The sequence below is a fragment of the Bos grunniens genome, chromosome X, assembly GCF_055505025.1.
Source record: "Bos grunniens cultivar Pamir isolate PY7600 chromosome X, Bosgru_T2T1.0, whole genome shotgun sequence".
Taxonomy (NCBI): Eukaryota; Metazoa; Chordata; class Mammalia; order Artiodactyla; family Bovidae; genus Bos; species Bos grunniens.
Window position 1 is genome coordinate 29,832,138 of NC_141194.1, and position 19,024 is coordinate 29,851,161.

The following is a 19,024-nucleotide window of genomic DNA, read 5'->3' on the forward strand; positions in this document are numbered from 1 at the left end:
GTTTCTTTTGCATTTATTTCTGCCCTAATTTTTAAGATTTCTTTCCTTCTACTAACCCTGGGGTTCTTCATTGCTTCCTTTTCTAGTTGCTTTAGGTGTAGAGTTAGGTTATTTATTTGACTTTTTTCTTGTTTCTTGAGGTATGCCTGTATTGCTATGAACTTTCCCCTTAGGACTGCTTTTACAGTGTCCCACAGGTTTTGGGTTGTTGTGTTTTCATTTTCATTCGTTTCTATGCAAATTTTGATTTCTTTTTTGATTTCTTCTGTGATTTGTTGCTTATTCAGCAGCGTGTTGTTCAGCCTCCATATGTTGGAATTTTTAATAGTTTTTCTCCTGTAATTGAGATCTAATCTTACTGCATTGTGGTCAGAAAACATGCTTGGAATGATTTCTATTTTTTTGAATTTACCAAGGCTAGCTTTATGGCCCAGGATGTGATCTATTGTGGAGAAGGTTCCATGTGCGCTTGAGAAAAAGGTGAAATTCATTGTTTTGGGATGAAATGTCCTATAGATATCACTAAGGTCTAACTGGTCTATTGTATCGTTTAAAGTTTGTGTTTCCTTGTTAATTTTCTGTTTAGTTGATCTATCCATAGGTGTGAGTGGGGTATTAAAGTCTCCCACTATTATTGTGTTACTGTTAATTTCTCCTTTCATACTTGTTAGCATTTGTCTTACATACTGCGGTGCTCCCGTGTTGGGTGCATATATATTTATAATTGTTATATCTTCTTCTTGGATTGATCCTTTGATCATTATGTAGTGACCATCTTTGTCTCTTTTCACAGCCTTTGTTTTAAAGTATATTTTATCTGAGTATTGCTACTCCTGCTTTCTTTTGGTCCCTATTTGCATGGAAAATCTTTTTCCAGCCCTTCACTTTCAGTCTGTATGTGTCCCCTGTTTTGAGGTGGGTCTCTTGTAGACAACATATGTAGGGGTCTTGTTTTTGTATCCATTCAGCCAGTCTTTGTCTTTTGGTTGGGGCATTCAACCCATTTACGTTTAAAGTAATTACTGATAAGTATGATCCCGTTGCCATTTACTTTATTGTTTTGGTTTCGAATTTATACACCGTTTTTGTGTTTCCTGTCTAGAGAATATCCTTTAGTATTTGTTGGAGAGCTGGTTTGGTGGTGCAGAATTCTCTCAGCTTTTGCTTGTCTGAAAAGCTTTTGATTTCTCCATACTTGAATGAGATCCATGCTGGGTACAATAATCTGGGCTGTAGGTTATTTTCTTTCATCATTTTAAGTATGTCTTGCCATTCCCTCCTGGCTTGAAGAGTTTTTATTGAAAGATCAGCTGTTATCCTAATGGGAATTCCCTTGTGTGTTATTTGTTGTTTTTCCCTTGCTGCTTTTAATATTTGTTCTTTGTGTTTGATCTTTGTTAATTTGATTAATATGTGTCTTGGGGTGTTTCGCCTTGGGTTTATCCTGTTTGGAACTCTCTGGGTTTCTTGGACTTGGGTGATTATTTCCTTCCCCATTTTAGGGAAGTTTTCAACTATTATCTCCTCAAGTATTTTCTCATGGTCTTTCTTTTTGTCTTCTTCTTCTGGGACCCCTATGATTCGAATGTTGTAGCGTTTAATATTGTCCTGGAGGTCTCTGAGATTGTCTTCATTTCTTTTAATTCGTTTTTCTTTTATGCTCTCTGATTCATTTATTTCTACCATTCTATCTTCTAATTCACTAATCCTATCTTCTGCCTCTGTTATTCTACTATTTGATGCGTCCAGAGTGTTTTTAATTTCATTTATTGCATTATTCATTATATATTGACTCTCTTTTATTTATTCTAGGTCCTTGTTAAACCTTTCTTGCATCTTCTCAATCCTTGTCTCCAGGCTATTTATCTGTGATTCCATTTTAATTTCAAGATTTTGGATCAATTTCACTATCATTCGGAATTCTTTATCAGGTAGATTTCCTATCTCTTCCTCTTTTGTTTGGTTTGGTGGGCATTTATCCTGTTCCTTTATCTGCTGGGTATTCCTCTGTCTCTTCGTCTTGTTTAAATTGCTGATTTTGGGGTGTCCTTTCTGTATTCTGGCAGTTTATGGAGTTCTCTTTATTGTTGCATTTCCTCACTGTGTGTGGGTTTGCACAGGTGGCTTGTCAAGGTTTCCTGGTCAGGGAAGCTTGTGTCAGTGTTCTGGTGGGTGGAGCTTTATTTCTTCTCTCTGGAGTGCAATGAAGTGTCCAGTAATGAGTTATGAGATGTCTATGGTTTTGGGGTGACTTGGGGCAGCCTGTATCTTGAAGCTCAGGGCTGTGTTCCTTTGTTGCTGGAGAATTTGCTTGGTATGTCTTGCCCTGGAACTTGTTGGCCCTTGTGTGGTGCTTGGTTTCAGTGTAGGTATGGAGGCGTTTGATGAGCTCCTGTCAATTAATGTTCCTTGGAGTCAGGAGTTCCCTGGAGTCAGGGTTTGGACTTAAGCCTCCTGCTTCCAGTTATTGGTCTTATTTTTACAGTAGTTTCAAAACTTCTCCTTCTATACAGCACCATTGATAAAACATCTACATTAAAGATGAAAAGTTTCTCTACCGTGAGGGTCACCCAGAGAAGTTCACAGCATTACATGGAGAAGAGAAGAGGGAGGAGGCAGTTAGAGGTGACCCGAATGAGATGAGGTGGAATCAGTAGTGGAGAGAGTGGGCTAGCCAGTAATCACTTCCTTTTTTTTTTTTCTTTCAATTTTTATTTATTTTAAATTTTTAAAAGAAAATCCATCCTGAACCCTCCTCCCTCCTCCCTCCCCATACCATCCCTCTGGGTCGTCCCAGTGCACCAGTCCCAGGCATCCAGCATCGTGCATTGAACCTGGACTGGCATCTCGTTTCATACATGACATTTCACATGTTTCAATGCCATTCTCCCAAATCTTACCACCCTCTCCCTCTCCCACAGAGTCCATAAGCCTGTTCTACACATCAGTGTCTCTTTTGCTGTCTCGTATACAGGGTTATCGTTACCATCTTTCTAAATTCCATATATATGCGTTAGTATACTGTATTGGTGTTTGTCCTTCTGGCTTACTTCACTCTGTATAATAGGCTCCAGTTTCATCCACCTCATTAGAACTGATTCAAATGTATTCTTTTTAATGGCTGAGTAATACTCCATTGTGTATATGTACCACAGCTTTCTTATCCATTCATCTGCTGATGGAAGTAATCACTTCCTTATGTGTACTCCACAACTGGACCGCTCAGAGATGTTCATGGAGTTATACAGAGAAAAGAAGGAGGAGAAAGGAGACAGAGGTGGCCAGAAGGATAAAAGGGGGGAATGAAAAGGAGGGAGACAGATCCAGCCAGTAATCAGTTCCCTAAGTGTTCTCCACCGTCTGGAACACACAGAAATTCACAGAGTTGGGTAGAGTAGAGAGGGGTTAGGGAGGAGACACAGGCGACCTGGTGGAGAAAAAGGAGAGTTCAAAGGGAGAGAGAGCAGTCAACCCAGTAATCTTGCTCCCTAGTGAAAAATGGGTACTGAAGATTGGGTTCTTAAAGGTACAAAATTGGTAACAAATACATAAAAGCAAAAATTAAAAATATAGAGTAGAGTTTGGAATTTCAAAAATATGATGTTAAAGAAAAGAAGAAGGAAAATAAAGAGAGAAAAAGTGAACAAACAAAAACAAACAAGGTCGCAAAAATTATAAAGAAAATATAGGTACAAAATTGTTAACTAATACCAAAAAGCAAAAGTTAAAAATCTAGAGTAGAGTTTGGAATTTCAAAAATACAATGTTAAAAAAAAAATAGGAAGAAAAACAAAGAAAAACAAACAAACGAACAAAAACAAAGTCGCAAACATTATAAAGAAAATACGGGTACAAAATTGATATCAAATACCAAAAAGCATAAATTAAAAATCTAGAGTAAAGTTTGGAATTTCAGATATACAATGTTATATAAAAGAAGAAGAGAAAGAAACAGAGGGGAAAAAAAAGTCACAGAAATTATAAAAAAAAAAAAAAACTATAGGTACAAAGTTGATAACAAATACCAAAAAGCTAAAATTAAAAATCTAGAGTAGAGTTTGGAATTTCAAAAATACAATGTTAAAGAAAAGAAGAAGAAGAAAAAAAAACAAGGTCAAAAAATTATAAAAAATATATATATGAAGTTTGCTGAAGAGAAAAAAAATAGGGTCTTTTTTTTTTTGCAAAGTAATAGGTTATAAAAGTGAAAATTAAAGGAATAATAGAGGACTTAAAACTTTTTTAAAAAATTAAAAAAAAAAAGAAAGAATGAATGATCATAAAAATAGTAAAAATATATCTAGGACTTTCTCTGGTTTTGTTGTGAGTATTGTGGGTTCAGTTCATTTTTGGCTAGTTGTTGGTCTGACTTATAATTCTCAAGATCTATAGGCCCCTTCCTATGTAGTCGGTAGTAACCACAGGGTTTTAATCTATTGCCTGTAGCTTTCAAGGCGGTTCCCTCTGTTATAGCTTCTTCTGTTTGCTGGTCTCTTCAGTGTCTGGTTTCTGCCCTGACACAAAGGGGACAGTGGAGGACACTTTTTTTTTTTTTTTTTTAGGCTCACTTGTTCAGTCGCGCTGTGGGGAGGGAGGGAGGGATGCTGCAAACAAATAACACTGGCATGTGCTCGCAGTGCCTCGGCCACACTGGGTCTGCCCCCGCTCACAGCGCGTGTAGCCTCCCTGCCCACACTGCTCAGGCTCTAGGTTGCTCTGCTGGGAACCATCTGTGGCCGGCCCTGGGCTGCCTGCACTTCCCAGGTCCCAGCCACTCAGGTTCAGGCACTCGGGTAGTCCTCAGAGGCACAGACTCTGTTGGGCCTGCACTTTGTGCCCTTCCCAGGTCCGAGCAGCTCAGGTGATGAGGTGTTTGGCGAGCACGATTGCTGCGACTTATCACCTGCCTGCTGCTTGGTTTATCTAGGTGTACAACCGGCGAACATTCTCAGGCAGATGTTGACCGTCCAGACCCCCAAGAAGTTTTAGTTAGCAAAGAAGCCTGCTTACAGTTTTATAGATAATGACTCTCTGGGGCTGCGATTGTCCCCTTCCGGCTCTGGCTGCCTGTCACCGGAGGGGGAAGGTCTGCAGCCGGCTATCTCTGTTCAGTCCTTTGTTCCATGTGCGGGCCTGGCGGTGTCTTAGGTTAGGGCTGGCTTTTCGCGTGGTAGATATCCCAGTCTGGTTTGCTAGCTCAAATTATTTCGCTCAGATAGCGCTCAGGGTATTCGGGCCAGGTCCTTACTCTAAGCATTGCAGCCTGCGCCGCACCTCCCTGCCCAGCCCCCGCTTGCTAATGGCGTGTGCAGGCGTCTGCGCTGCTTCTCCGCTGGGGGAGTTACCGTAGGGCTAGCAATCTGCGGGTTTTGATTGTTTATTTAATTTTTTCTCCCTGTTATGTTGCCCTCTGAGCTTCCAAAGCTCAGCACAGATTCGGCAGTGAGAAGGTTTCCTGGTGTTTGGAAACTTCTCTCTTTTTAAGACTCCCTTCCCGGGAGGGAACGCCGTCCCTCCCTCTTTTGTCTCTTTTTTTGTCTTTTATATTTTTTCCTACCTCCTTTCAAAGACTTGGGTTGCTTTTCTGGGTGCCTGATGTCCTCTGCCAGCATTTAGAAGTTGTTTTGTGGAATTTACTTGGCGTTTAAATGCTCTTTTGATGAATTTGTGGGGGAGAAAGTGTTCTCCCCATCCTACTCCTCCACCATCTTGGCTCCTCCCCATAACACAACATTGTTAATCAACTATACTCCAATATAAAATAAAAATTAAAAAAGAAAACCGATGAGCTGATGATTATTATAGCTGAGTGGTGGGAACTTTACTAGATTCTATGTTACCAATGGTGGCTGGGATATTTAAGGATATGCATTTTTTAAACTCATTAGAAACAAATGGACAATAAACTCAAAGACCATGTTTTGCCAGTGTTTCTGGAAAATGGCAGATAAAGTTTCAAATTGTAGATACTTGGGTTCCCAGAAAACATAAAGATGCATCCTTAAGAGTATTAATATAAAGATGAGTAAATAAAACATTTCTGCCATCAATCATGAGTTTAAATTAAATAAATACAGAGGTACAGTTTATTATATGTCAATTACACTACAACAAAATGAAACTCATTTTAAAAGAACAAGCTAATCAGGATCTTCTATGCTCCTGTCTCCAGTGATCTTGGACTTTTCCTGTCTCCAACCTGACTTCCAAGGCTAACACCCACATCTTTGTCAGAAGCCTGCCTCAGGCTGCCAAAACCCTCACTGCCCTAACAACTGGGTGGAAATGCCTGCTGCTGTTGCTGCTAAGTCACTTCAGTCATGTCCGACTCTGTGCGACCCCACAGACGGCAGTCCATCAGGCTCCCCGTCCCTGGGATTCTCCAGGCAAGAGTACTAGAGTGGGTTGCCATTTCCTTCTCCAATGTGTGAAGAGTGAAAATGAAGTCGCTCAGTTGTGCCCGACTCTTAGCGACCCCATGGACTGCAGCCCACCAGGCTCCTCTGTCCATGGGATTTTCCAGGCAAGAGTACTAGAGTGGGTTGCCATTGCCTTCTCCGGGGTGGAAATGCCTAGGAGTCAGTATTACTCAGCTCTCCAGCCCCTCTGTCCTCACTCCCCTGGGCAGCCTTGAATGACTGACACCTAGAGGGGCATGAATCCCCAGCCCTTTTTCCTCTTAGTCAGGATCATTCTAAGGTGCATTGTTAATCCTGGTGGGACTAAGTCCCCGTTGCTCCTGCTGTTAGCTGGCCTAGTAACGAACCCATAGTGGGCTGTCTTTACTTCCCTGCATCACTTCTCCACTTCCCCAACCGTGTCCATACACCCAAACAAATGACATGCCCTCTAATCCTTGTGCCAAGGTCAGCTTCTAGGGAGCCCAATTCAGACAAGGTCAAAGATCTGGTGAAGACTGTTCCCCTGGAAGTTGGAAGAAGAGATGGCTTTGAGGATGTGTGTTCTAAGGCATTGCCCCTCAAACCCCTTTGTGTTCAAGTACAGTTTCTAAGGGCTTTCCTAGTGGCTCAGCAGTAAAGAATCTGCCTGCCAACACAGGAGATATGGGTTCAATCCCTGAGTCAGGAAGATCTCCTGGAGAAGGAAATGGCAACCCACTCCAGTATTCTTGCCTGGACAATCTGATGGACAGAGGAGTCTGGTGGGCTAAAATCCATGGGGTCACAAAAGAGTTGGACATGACTGAGCAACTAAACAACGACAACAGTTCCTAAAGCTAACATCTGGCACAAAAACATGAAAGGGTAATAATAATAATAAAAATCATGAAAGGCAGATCAGCATGATCTCTCTTACACTACTGGAAGAGATGGAGAAATTACAAGAAGAGGAACCAATGCATGGCAAAACCAATACAATATTGTAAAGTAAATAAATAAATAAATAAAACTAGAAAAAAAAAAGATCAAGTGATCTGTGTAGATTGGCTTTGGAAAAAAAGATAACTGACTTTCCAGTTCCTTCTCCTTTTACCAATATCTGCAGCTAACATTTGATCTCATCATGCACTTCAACTCAGCCAGAAACTGATCCAAGTGCATTGACAGTGACAAATAATAGGGTAGATGGGCAATGAACATAATAAACACACACAAAAATATCAGAGAGTAATCAACTATTTGCAGAGAATTAAAGTTGGGTGAGCTGAAGGTGAGGCTGCTTTGGATTTGAGAGTGTGGTAGATGAGGTAATCGTTCCACAAATAATTCCCTCTGTGGGAATGAGACAGGCTGGGACTGGGTCCCTTTGCTTCAGAGCTGCAATGCTTGCACCTGGATACACCTTTCCTCCAGCAACAAAACACAAATAAATCGTATGGGATTAAAAAATAACTCTGTGCATGTGCAGGTGGGGCAAATTCTGGACCAAAAGATACCAAAAAAAAAAAAAAAAGAGAGACAAAAAACCCCAACTTCTGTTTCTGAAGTGAAGTCATAGTTGCCCAGTCGTGTTCGACTCTTTGCTATCCCATGGACTATATACAGTCCATGGAATTCTCTAGACGAGAATATTGGAGTGGGTACCCTTTCTCTTCTCCAGGGGATCTTCCCAACCCAGGGATCAAACTCAAGTTTCCCACCTTGTGGGCAGATTCATTACCAGCTGAGCCACAAGGGAAGCCGGTTCTTAAAAGCCAGGAGCAAAAGCAAGGTACTGTGCATGCCCCCTGCATTCACTACCACAAAGGGGTGGGCAAACCCTACACACACCCCTATCCTCACCCTATATAAGGAACAAACTCGCCCCCTCTCAGGGGAGCAAGCAAGGGAACTGTTACTTGTTTTCATTCCCTCCTGCAGCTGGTGCAGAAGCTGCAATAAAGCCTTGCCTGAATTTTGTGTCCAGCCCCTAGTCAATTTCTGTTGACTGGGGAAGGCCAAGAACCCTGGTTGGTATCAGGAAGAGGCCATTCCCTCCTCACTCATGTTGGCCATGTGAATTAAATTGGAAATAGGGAGAGGGGCAGCGTGGAAGACAGAGTTTGGGCCCCAGAGCCCCGAGAATTTTTGTTCGCTCATCTGGGAGGCAATCTGGACCCTAGACTGAGATACAGAGCAGGACTGCCCCTGTCATCTCACAGCCCATGGATATGAGATTAATGCTTGTCATCTGAAGCCACTGAACTTTGAGGTGGTTTGTTATGGAATATTATCAGAGCAAGAGGTGGCTGGGTCCCATAGTCAGAAAAGTTTCTCTAAGAGGGGGATACTTAAGCTGAGATCTGCAACAATACAAAGCCAGTCCTGTGATGACCAATCCAGGCAGAAAGAAGTTCCAACATGCGGACAAAGATGCAAAGGGAGGAACTGGTTTGGCACGTTCGGGAAACTGAAAGACAATCTATGAGGCTGGTTGATTTAAGGGGCTGAGTGGGAGAGGGGTGTCAGCAGAAACTGCAGGGGAATCAAGCAAAGGCCAATATATAGAGGGTTTAGCAAATCCTGAATAAGGAATCTGCTTTTCACTCTAAGTACAGTGGACAGCCCCAGGAGGATTTAAGCATTGCAGTGACACAATCACATTGATTTTTAAAAGATCACGCTGGCTGCTGTGTGGAGGAGAGATTAAATGAGGGGGAAGCATGAGGTTCTGCTAAACTAGGACACACTTTCAGACACTTCCTCAACACAGAGTTCCTGAATTATTTAACATAGTTAACATCTATATGCCAACTTAAATTTAGCCAGTGATACACACCTAGATAGATACAAAAATAGCTCCAGTACTATTTCATTCATATGTAACAAACTACCCCAAAACTTAAAGATGTAAACCAACAATAATCACTCATGTGTTGACAACTCTGCAATTTGGGCAGAGCTTGATGGGGACAGTTCATCTTTGTTCCATGGAAGAATCAGCTTGGGAGGCTCTACAAAGGATTCAAAGCTCCCTTTACGAGATACCCTTGTTCATATAGCTAGCAATTTGGTGTCAGCTGTTGGCCAGGGGCCTTTTTTGTCTTCCATGTAAGACTCTTCATGTGGCTGCTTGGACCTTCTCATAACCTGGGTGGCTGGGTTCTAAGAGCTAGCATTCTGTGAGAACAACCCCCACGTGCAAGCAATTAGAAAGCCTCTGCTCCCATCATGCTTGCTAATTTCCTATTGGCCAGGGCTGGTCACATGGCCAAGACCAGCGTCAACGTGGGGGGAGGGGGGGACTACACAGCACATGAACATGGAGAGGTGTAATCTGTTGCAGTTGATAATGTAACAAAAGCCAGACCAAACCAAATTTGAAGGGAACTTTTCAAAGAAACCACTGATTTTAAAAGACTTACTTCAATACCCAAGGGGAAGAAGGTCTGCATACTCATGACAGGTTCATTTTTCAAAATTACTTAAATAACTGTATAGACTTCTTTTTAACACCTATGACTGTCCATCTTTTAAAAATGTATTTCATTTACAATTACAGATATATGCTGCTGCTACTGCTGCTGCTAAGTCGCTTCAGTCGTGTCCGACTCTGTGCGACCCCATAGACGGCAGCCCACCAGGCTCCACCATCCCTGGGATTCTTCAGGCAAGAACACCGGAGTGGGTTGCCATTTCCTTCTCCAGTGTACAAATATATAAAAAGATAAAAACTTAACATGTTATAAATGAATAACATAACATTGGATGTTCATTTTTTAAAAAAATTAGAAAGCATGAGGGGCCAAAAAGAAAGAAAGAAGAAAGGCACAATCCTTAACAGCATTCCAAGACAGACTATCAGACAATGGTGGGATTTTTTTCCCTACCATCCTCACCCAAGTTTCACATTTCATGAAGTGTAGACTTCATACCAACCCAATGTCACTTCAGTGTGGAAGATGATCCTGTGTGGCATTAAAAAGGAATATATTTATTTGTCATCCTTTCTTCCTCTCTGTCCTCTTTTCACATATCTACCTCTGCAGTCACCGTGGCTTTGCCCACATCTGATGCGGCTTCTTTGACCTGCCAGAACCATGCTGACACACTGGAGATGAACAGCAGGTGGTCACTCCGTTTCCAACACCTGGATGACTAGGAGTTTGGCTTTAATCTTTCAGGACATCATGTATTTCTATTGATTCTAAGTAGACGAAGAGAGAGATTTTTGGTAATTGTGCCCTGCCACTACTGTGACCAGGAGCTGTTAACAGGAGATAAGCTAGGCAAAAGCTGGCTAACCCCATGTGGTGATTCAGAACCCATTGTAGCTCCTATAATCTCCCTTGAAAAAAGTAAAAAGTTGAGATAGTTAGGATTGGATTTCCTCTGAATCAACTGACCACAGGAGATGACATATTTCTTCAATATTCCTTAAGGGAAACAAGTAATAACATCTGAGAAAAGTGTAAGTTAGATCACTGTAAGTCTGATACTGTAAACTTATTTTCTAATTTTTTAATTGAAGCATAATTTACATATAAAAGCACAGATTCTACATATACACTTGAGCTTTAACACTGTTGTAACCACCATCCCAATTAAGTTAGGAATATTTCCATCATCCTAGAAAGTTCCTTCGCATCCCTTTCTAGTCAATCCCCCGCCAGAGGCAACTGCTTTCTGATTTTTCTGCTGCTGCTAAGTCACTTCAGTCGTGTCCGACTCTGTGCGACCCCATAGACGGCAGCCCACCAGGCTCCCCCGTCCCTGGGATTCTCCAGGCAAGAACACTGGAGTGGGTTGCCATTTCCTTCTCCAATGCATGAAAGTGCAAAGTGAAAGTGAAGTTGCTCAGTCACGTCCAACCCTCAGCAACCCCATGGACTGCAGCCTACCAGGCTCCTCCGTCCATGGGATTTTCCAGGCAAGAGTACTGGAGTGGGGTGGCATTGCCTTCTCCATCTGACTTCTATGGCCATATCTTAATTTGGCCAGTTCTTGAACTTTGTATAAGTGGAAATATACAGTATTATGTGTGTATGTCTTAGGCTTCTTTAGCTGAACACAATATCTTTGAGATTCATACATACTGTTCAGTATACCAGTGGCTCATTCCTTTTTTATTGTTGAGTATTAACTGTATGAATATACCACAATTTATTTATCCATTCACCTACTGATGGGCATTTGGGTTATTTCCAGCATGAAACTCTTATGAATGAAGCTGCCACAAACATTCTTTTACAGTCCTTTTAGTGTACATGTGTTCTGTTTCACATTCTATGTCAGGAGCAAAATTTCTGGGTCACAGGATAGGTGCCCATGTTACTTGTAAGAAAGTATCATACTGCTTTACAAAGTGGTTCTACTGTTTCATATTCTTTTTAATTTTTTTCTTTAATTTTTTTAAATTTTATTTTATTTTTAAACTTTACAATATTGTATTAGTTTTGCCAAATATCGAAATGAATCCGCCACAGGTATACATGTGTTCCCCATCCTGAACCCTCCTCCCTCCTCCCTCCCCATACCCTCCCTCTGGGTCGTCCCAGTGCACCAGCCCCAACCACATATGCACCAAAACATACCCTTGGTTTTAGTCAGTCTAAGGTTAAAATGATATCTCACTGATGATACTTTGAATCATTACTTTCCAAATCCAGGGAGCCAGGAAGTTGGAAGTGTCAGCCTAAACTCTTCCTATTCACCTTGTGTGGGTCCAGGTCTGCAGCCACACTCAACTGCCACTCTGAGCCAGCATGGACTCGATATTCCACAAACACAGGGTTTTCTGGAAAGTTTGCATCATACACCATATTCAGTAGAACAGAGATACCTTCCATCTTTAACTCCCTTTTCTCCCCCAAATATCAATGGCAATATTCAACCCAATAAATGACACATAATTGATAAACACCCAGATGGAACCGGACTGAAATCTCAGCTTTAGAATATTACCTATAACACCAAAAAACAAATTCAAATTCACAGCTGAAATTAAACCCATAGGTTTATGACCACAGGAAAAGTGAAAGGCTAAGCTGGAAACCCACAGGACTATGATCCTCTAAATACAGTCATTTCCCTCATGACTTTAACCATGTCACTCAGCCAGCCAGGGCTGTTAGGTCCTCATCTATAAAATGGGTGTGCCAAAGCTGAGAATCAGAGCTGCTTGATGAGAATTAAGTGTGAAAAATAATCCAAACTTCCTTGGAAAGGGTTTACTACAAAACACAAGATTTTTTAAAATTTACAACTGTGCTTTAATTTCCATTTAAAGAAAAGGAAAAAAATAACAAAAATCAAAGACAAGAGCCCACTGCTTTGGTCTTTCCTCTTTAGAGTTTGTCCTTCTTTTCCAGTTATTTCTGGAGCCCCCACAGCTAATAACAGAGAATGCGCACTAAGTTTCTTTCATTCCCACAAGTGACACAGAACAACTCTATTGAGGATAACATCTCCTTTGTAGACTCTATCACAAAGCTTCCTGGAGTCACATACTAAGTAATGGAGAAGAGATAGCCTGAAACAAATTAAGAGGTGGAGAAAGAGGAGCAGTGCTCTCTCTACAGCTGAGCTTTGACAAGCCTTCCTAACTAGAGCCGCTGCATGCAGCACACTGAGAAGAGAAGCATCTCCCCTGTGCCGGGTTCGTGCTGTCCTCGCATGCTGCAAAAGCCTTCCTTGGCTGAGTACATGCCCAGCCTCATGGGCCTCCTCAGGCACACAAAAGCAGTCACCATCCACCAGCTACCCCTCCCCAGAATTCACATGACTTCCAAGTTGCTCCTTGTGAGAGAGATGGGCACAGTGGCTATGGGCTCAGTGTGCCAGGGACCCCTGAGAACTTACAAAACATAACTATGGGAATCATTCGGACTGAGGTCCTGATACTTCCAGTTTTCCAGTTTCCAGGCACATGGTGAGGTGGCATTTCTCTTTCCTCTCTGAAGTCAGAACGTGTGATTTTCCCCGGCTAATGAAATGTAAGCGGAAGTGACATAACATCCCTTACTAGTGGAAGCTTTAAGAGCCAGTGTGCAATTTACCATATTTTGTCCTGCTGCTCCAGTGATCATGGAAGAAGTATGTGTTGAGATGAAGCCTGGCAGGCTCATCCATGTGTGGCAATAATGAACAGGGCCTTCTAGTGATGCACAGTGTGTGGCTAGTATAAGCAAGACCCTGTGCTTTCAGGAGGCTGAGAGTGGGCACCTCCTTAAATTTTGTGCAGTAGGCACTCACTATGGAGAAGGCAATGGCAACCCACTCCAGTACTCTTGCCTGGAAAATCCCATGGACGGAGGAGCCAGGTAGGCTGCAGTCTGTGGGGTCACTGAGAGTCAACATGACTGAGCAACTTCACTTTCACTTTTCACTTTCATGCATTGGAGGAGGAAATGGCAACCCACTCCAGTGTTTTTGCCTGGAGAATCCCAGGGATGGGGGAGCCTGGTGGGCTGCCGTCTATGGGGTTGCACAGAGTCAGACATGAATGAAGTGACTTAGCAGCAGCAGCAGGCACTCACTCACCTCACTAGCCCTTAGCAAGAATTAGGCTTTCCTTGTGTTAAGACACTGAGATTTGGAGGCGGGGCTTATTTGTTACTGAAGCCCTCAGTAGCCTATTCTGACTGATTAAACAGCCCTGCCCTGGACTGGACAGAGGAGCACAGATAAGACTACAGTACTGGGCCTGAGCCTTCCATGACCTGAAGGCTCCACCTCTGAAATCACTTCCGGTTTTATTTACAAGGAAGCCATGCCATTCAGGGAAATAAAATCATATTAAGTAATCAAAATAAGTTAGCTTATAAATATTCCTGTATATGATAGGTATACTTGCTTGCATACCTGCTCAGTGGTGTCTGACTCTTGGTGACTCTATGGACTGTAGCCTGTCAGACTCGTCTGTCCATGGGATTTCCAGGCAAGAATACTGGAGTGGGTTGCCATTTCCTCCTCCAGAGGACCTTCCCGATGCCGGGATTGAACCCACATCTCCTGCATTATAGGTAGATTCTTCACCATTGAGCCACCTAAGAAGCCCAGTATGATAGGCATAGCCAGGAAAAAAAAAAAAAAAAAGGCACGCTAACAACATAATTGTCCCAGGGCCAGGTGACTGTATATAAACAGAAAGTAAGAGGGCGAACAGACTGGTCAAGATTCAGATCAAATGTCTGCTCTCTTTTCAGGGCTCATTAAAAGTAGGACAATTTTATTTATACCATGCACACAGATCTGCCACAAACTACCTGCAGGGGTCAAATCAAGCTCTCCACGTACACAGTGATGGGCATAAGCAGCTCTGTCAACATAACCCAGAAAGCTTGTCCTAATCTTGACTCTGGTGCTTTAGATAGCTGATTAAAAGCATTTCATTTGTCTTCAAAATAATCACCAAGTTAAGTACCATGTGGTGCCAAGTTGGATTCTTTGGAATCACTAAACTGTGATGAGCTCTCAAACCTTTTCAAGAAAATCAAAGTTATTTCCCCTTGCTGCAAACCTTTAGTGAGCTCATGTAATTAGGATGACTGGCATGTCTTGCAGCCTTCTGCTGGGAGATCACCAGGTGCTTGGAGAGTAGGCCTAATAGAGCCAAGAGTGAGCTGAAGCCCGGGTGGGTCATTTAGTTTCACACAGAGAAAATCCTTCACAGCCACCAACTATACCCACATTTGTGGTCTCAGGACCACTTCTGTCCAATTAGCCATGAAGGGGCCTGGATAGGCATGTCCGTAGCTCTCTGCAACTCCTCACTGCTAGGGGCAAAATGAGTCCTACCATTCCTCTTCCTGCTCACATCATCTCTCTGGGGTTCTGCCTACTAACACGATGTCCTTCAGACACACTCTTCCCTAAACTATCACGACTTGACAATGGAATAAATACCCACTGAAGGGCTTCATTTCAGCACAGGTGCTGGATGCTTTTTATCAAAACTCTCATGTTAACTGAGCCCTTTCCGCTGAACTCTGAGACCAGTAGTCACTGTCCGTCAGGGCCTCTTCTTTTTTTTTTTTTTTAACTTTTTATTTTGTATTGGAGTATGGCTGGTTGCCGGGGACCAGCCCCGGCTGATCCAGGGTATTCGAAGGAGAGACGACGTAGGCGAAGATCAGGAAACAACTGCTTGATTAAACGTTAATTAAGGATATAAAGAGTAATAGAATGAGGATAGCTCAGTAAAATTCAGTGAAGAAAAGAGGCTGAAATAAGGATAGCTCATGAGGAAATTCAGTGGAGAAAAGAGGCTGAATAATTCATCCAGAAGGTAAGAGAAAGAACGACATGGTGAGACCAAGTTTCGGTGAACAAGGCCCGTACTTTATTTTCCAAAGTAGTTTTTATACCTTAAGTTATGCATAGAGGATAATGGGGGAAGGGGTAGAGTCAGGCAGCAAGCCAGGCTTTCTTCCTGCAAACTTATCATATGCAAAAGCTTAGGTGATTTGCATCATCTTCTGGCCCGGAGGCCTGTTAATATTTTAAGACCTTTTCTTCAGAAAACTTATTTTTCTCTAAAGGTGATTGGTCAGGAGCCACCCTCCAAAAGCATTAGATAAAGTTGCATTCCTACAGAGCAAAGGTGTGGTGGGCTATAACAAGAAAAAGAATTAACTCAAGGGTCCCAGGTTACAAACATTAAAGCTACTACTTACACCAATTATATTAATCAATACACTACCAGGGACACAGCAGATAAGGGATATGGAAACTTAGCAGCAAACATTGGCCCAACAAGTGAAAATCCCTTCACCAATACAATTTCTAGTCAATCTTTTAGCTACTCAAAAGAATCTGTGTTTAGACAGGTTAGAACATCTCCTGCCTCTCACAGTTGGGAGGCTCTGAACAATCACATGTGGCCGGAAAAACCTATTCAGGCAGGCTAGAGGATTTCCAAAGGAGTTTGTAGGTTAAACACTGTCACACCCAGGAATTATTAACTGGAGCTGTAAGCTAACTCTTTTTTCAGAGAGGTAGTGGGGGACAGCCCCCCGTAAAGTCAGAGGTGTAGGTGAAAGCTCAAAGCAGAAAGTAGGCAGACTCTGGTTTTGGGTGTAAATGCTCGAGAATTTCCAGGGGGACTCCTGAAGCTCGATCCCGCCTTTGCGTATGCCGAGCCTCCTTCCTCATGACCTTTGTCATGGGCGGAGTTCCTCACGCTGGCTACCGGCAGTGATAGAATTCCAGTTGAGCTATTCCAGATCCTGAAAGATGATGCTGTGGAAAGTGCTGCACTCAATATGCAATATGCACTCAATATGCAATATGCCGGCTCCCGGCAGCTGGTTAACAATATTGTGGTAGTTTCAGGTGGACAGTGAAGGGACTCAGCCGTACATTTACATGTATCCATTCTCCCCCGAACCCCTCTCCCATCCAGGCTGACATATAACACTGAGCAGAGTTCCCTGTGCTAGACAGTAGGTCCTTGTTGGTTATCCATTTTAAATACAGCAGTGTGTACATGTCCATCCCAAACTTCCTAACTATTCTTTTGCCTGTCCTTCTTCCCCAGCAATCATAAGTTTGGTCTATAAGTCTAAGAGTCTAAGTTCACTTGTATCACTTCTTTTAGATTCTGCATATAAGGGATGACATACAAGGTGCCCTGGAGAAGGGAAGAGGTACCCACTCCAATATCCTGGCCTGGAGAATTCCATGGACTCTACAGTCCATGGGGTTGCAAAGAGTCGGACACAACTGAGCAACTTTCCCTTTCATATCGCATTTCTCCTTCTCTGTCTGAGGGCCTCTTCTCTTGATGTCCCAGAACTCACAGGGCTCAACTAAAATGCAGGTCATCACTTTCTTCCCTCATCTGCTTGTCCTGCATGGCTAGGCTTGAGAATCAAAGCCTGAAATCTGGGAGTCCCAGATTCCTCTCGTTCCCTCATTACCCACAACCATCTTCAATTTCTAGTGTTGTTCCATCTCAATGACATCTGCACCCCCTCTGCTTCCTCTCTGTTTCCCTTGCCAGTGCCCCTCTTCACCCAAAAGTCTCCTGGCTGTTTGTTCTCTTTCTCTACAATCTCATGCCTGCCCCCAACTCCTGACACCAGTATCCCTCTTACCCACACGAGAGAAATCTAAGACAAAAATCTGATTCTGACAGTCCTTTGTTTTGAAAAGTTCCAAGTGTCCCAGTGGGTAGAGAATACATCCCAGAGCCAGGCTCCTGGATTTTCAGATTTTTCTCAAAATGCCTGTAACTGCCCGCTTGCATTCCCACATCATCCATCACAAACTGCTAGGACTTGTCTGTACGTGTCACATACTTTCCCACCTCCATGCTTTTTCTCCTGTGGGGTCCCTGACTAGAAAGCCCATCCCTTCACGTTCTGCATGGGGAATTTCTACTCATCAGCTCCACTGTCAGCTTTCTGAGGGCATTCCTCAGCTTCCTTCATTCTTTTCCTTCCTCTGTCGACCTACTATTTCAGATAAACTTTCCAACCCTGTGTTTCAGTTATCTTCTCCTGCAAATCAACCTCTTCCCCTTACAAAACACAATGGATTCAAACAACCATCATTTTCTTATTGGTCCTAATTCTGTGCATGAACTGGTTCAGCTCAGTGTTTATTCTGCTCTTTGTGATGTCAGCCGGGCTGCAATCATCTGGAATATCTAAAATGGCTCACTCACATGACCTGAAACTAACACAACAGTGTAAATCAACTATATTCCAATGTAAAATAAAAGAAGAAATACTCAAATGGCTCACTCATATAGCTTGCATTCATGTTGACTGTTGTCTGGGAACTCAGCCTCTTTTGCCCTCCTTCATGTGGTTTGGGGCTTCCCTAGTGGCTCAGATGGTAAAACGTCTGCCTGCAATGCAGGAGACCTGGGTTCGATCCCTGGGTTGGGAAGATCCCCTGAAGAAGGAAATGGCAACCCATTCTAGTACCCTTGCTGGGAAAATCCCATGGACGGAGGAACCTAGTAGGCTACAGTCCATGGGGTTGCAAAGAGATAGACATGACTGAGCAACTTCACTTTTGACTTCACTTTTCATGTGGTTTGATCTTCTCACAGCATCGTGGCTAAATGAAGAGGAAAAGAAGTGCCCCAAAAGCTGAAACCTCCAAATGAAAGGAAGAAAAAAATCTGCCCATCCTGTTGGAAATCCCAGAATGCCACTTCCATCACATTGGTCAACTCAGTCCCTGGGTGAGAAAAATAAGTGCCAACTCTTTAAATGGGGAGCAGCATGCTCAAATAGGGAGGGGAGGAACTGTAAGGCCATCTTTGGAGACTAGCTACCACACCCTTCTGGTGTGTATTCAGTGTATCGTGAACATTCTAAATGCCTCTTGAGAATAAACACTGTGTTTTCATCATCTCTTTCCCCACTGCTCTTAGCATAGATCCTTAAACATGGTCCTTAGATGCTTGTTATATGTTTGTTGACCTTATCAATCCAATTATATCAGATTAAATCAGTCCATTGTCTCTGAGCTCCTCTTATGTGCTATTCTATCTTGTTGTGCACTGTGGAGTTCACTCTCCAGAAACATATGAGTGGGGGACAACATTGCATCAGAGGAACACAATAGAAAAGGTGATTATTAATAGCTCAAGGCAATTACATACAGGCTAGCACTGGACAGTCCAT

General features: G+C 42.7%; 1 long non-coding RNA gene across 1 annotated transcript in view; it reads right to left on the bottom strand.

Moving 5' to 3' along the window:
* Window positions 1–10,457: 10,457 nt before the first annotated feature.
* LOC147340089 (uncharacterized) overlaps window positions 10,458–19,024 on the bottom strand; it is a 144,148-nt gene continuing 135,581 nt past the window's right edge. The window contains exon 3 of the long non-coding RNA XR_015158872.1: window positions 10,458–10,587. This is a non-coding gene — a long non-coding RNA (uncharacterized LOC147340089). The remainder of the gene's footprint in view (window positions 10,588–19,024) is intronic.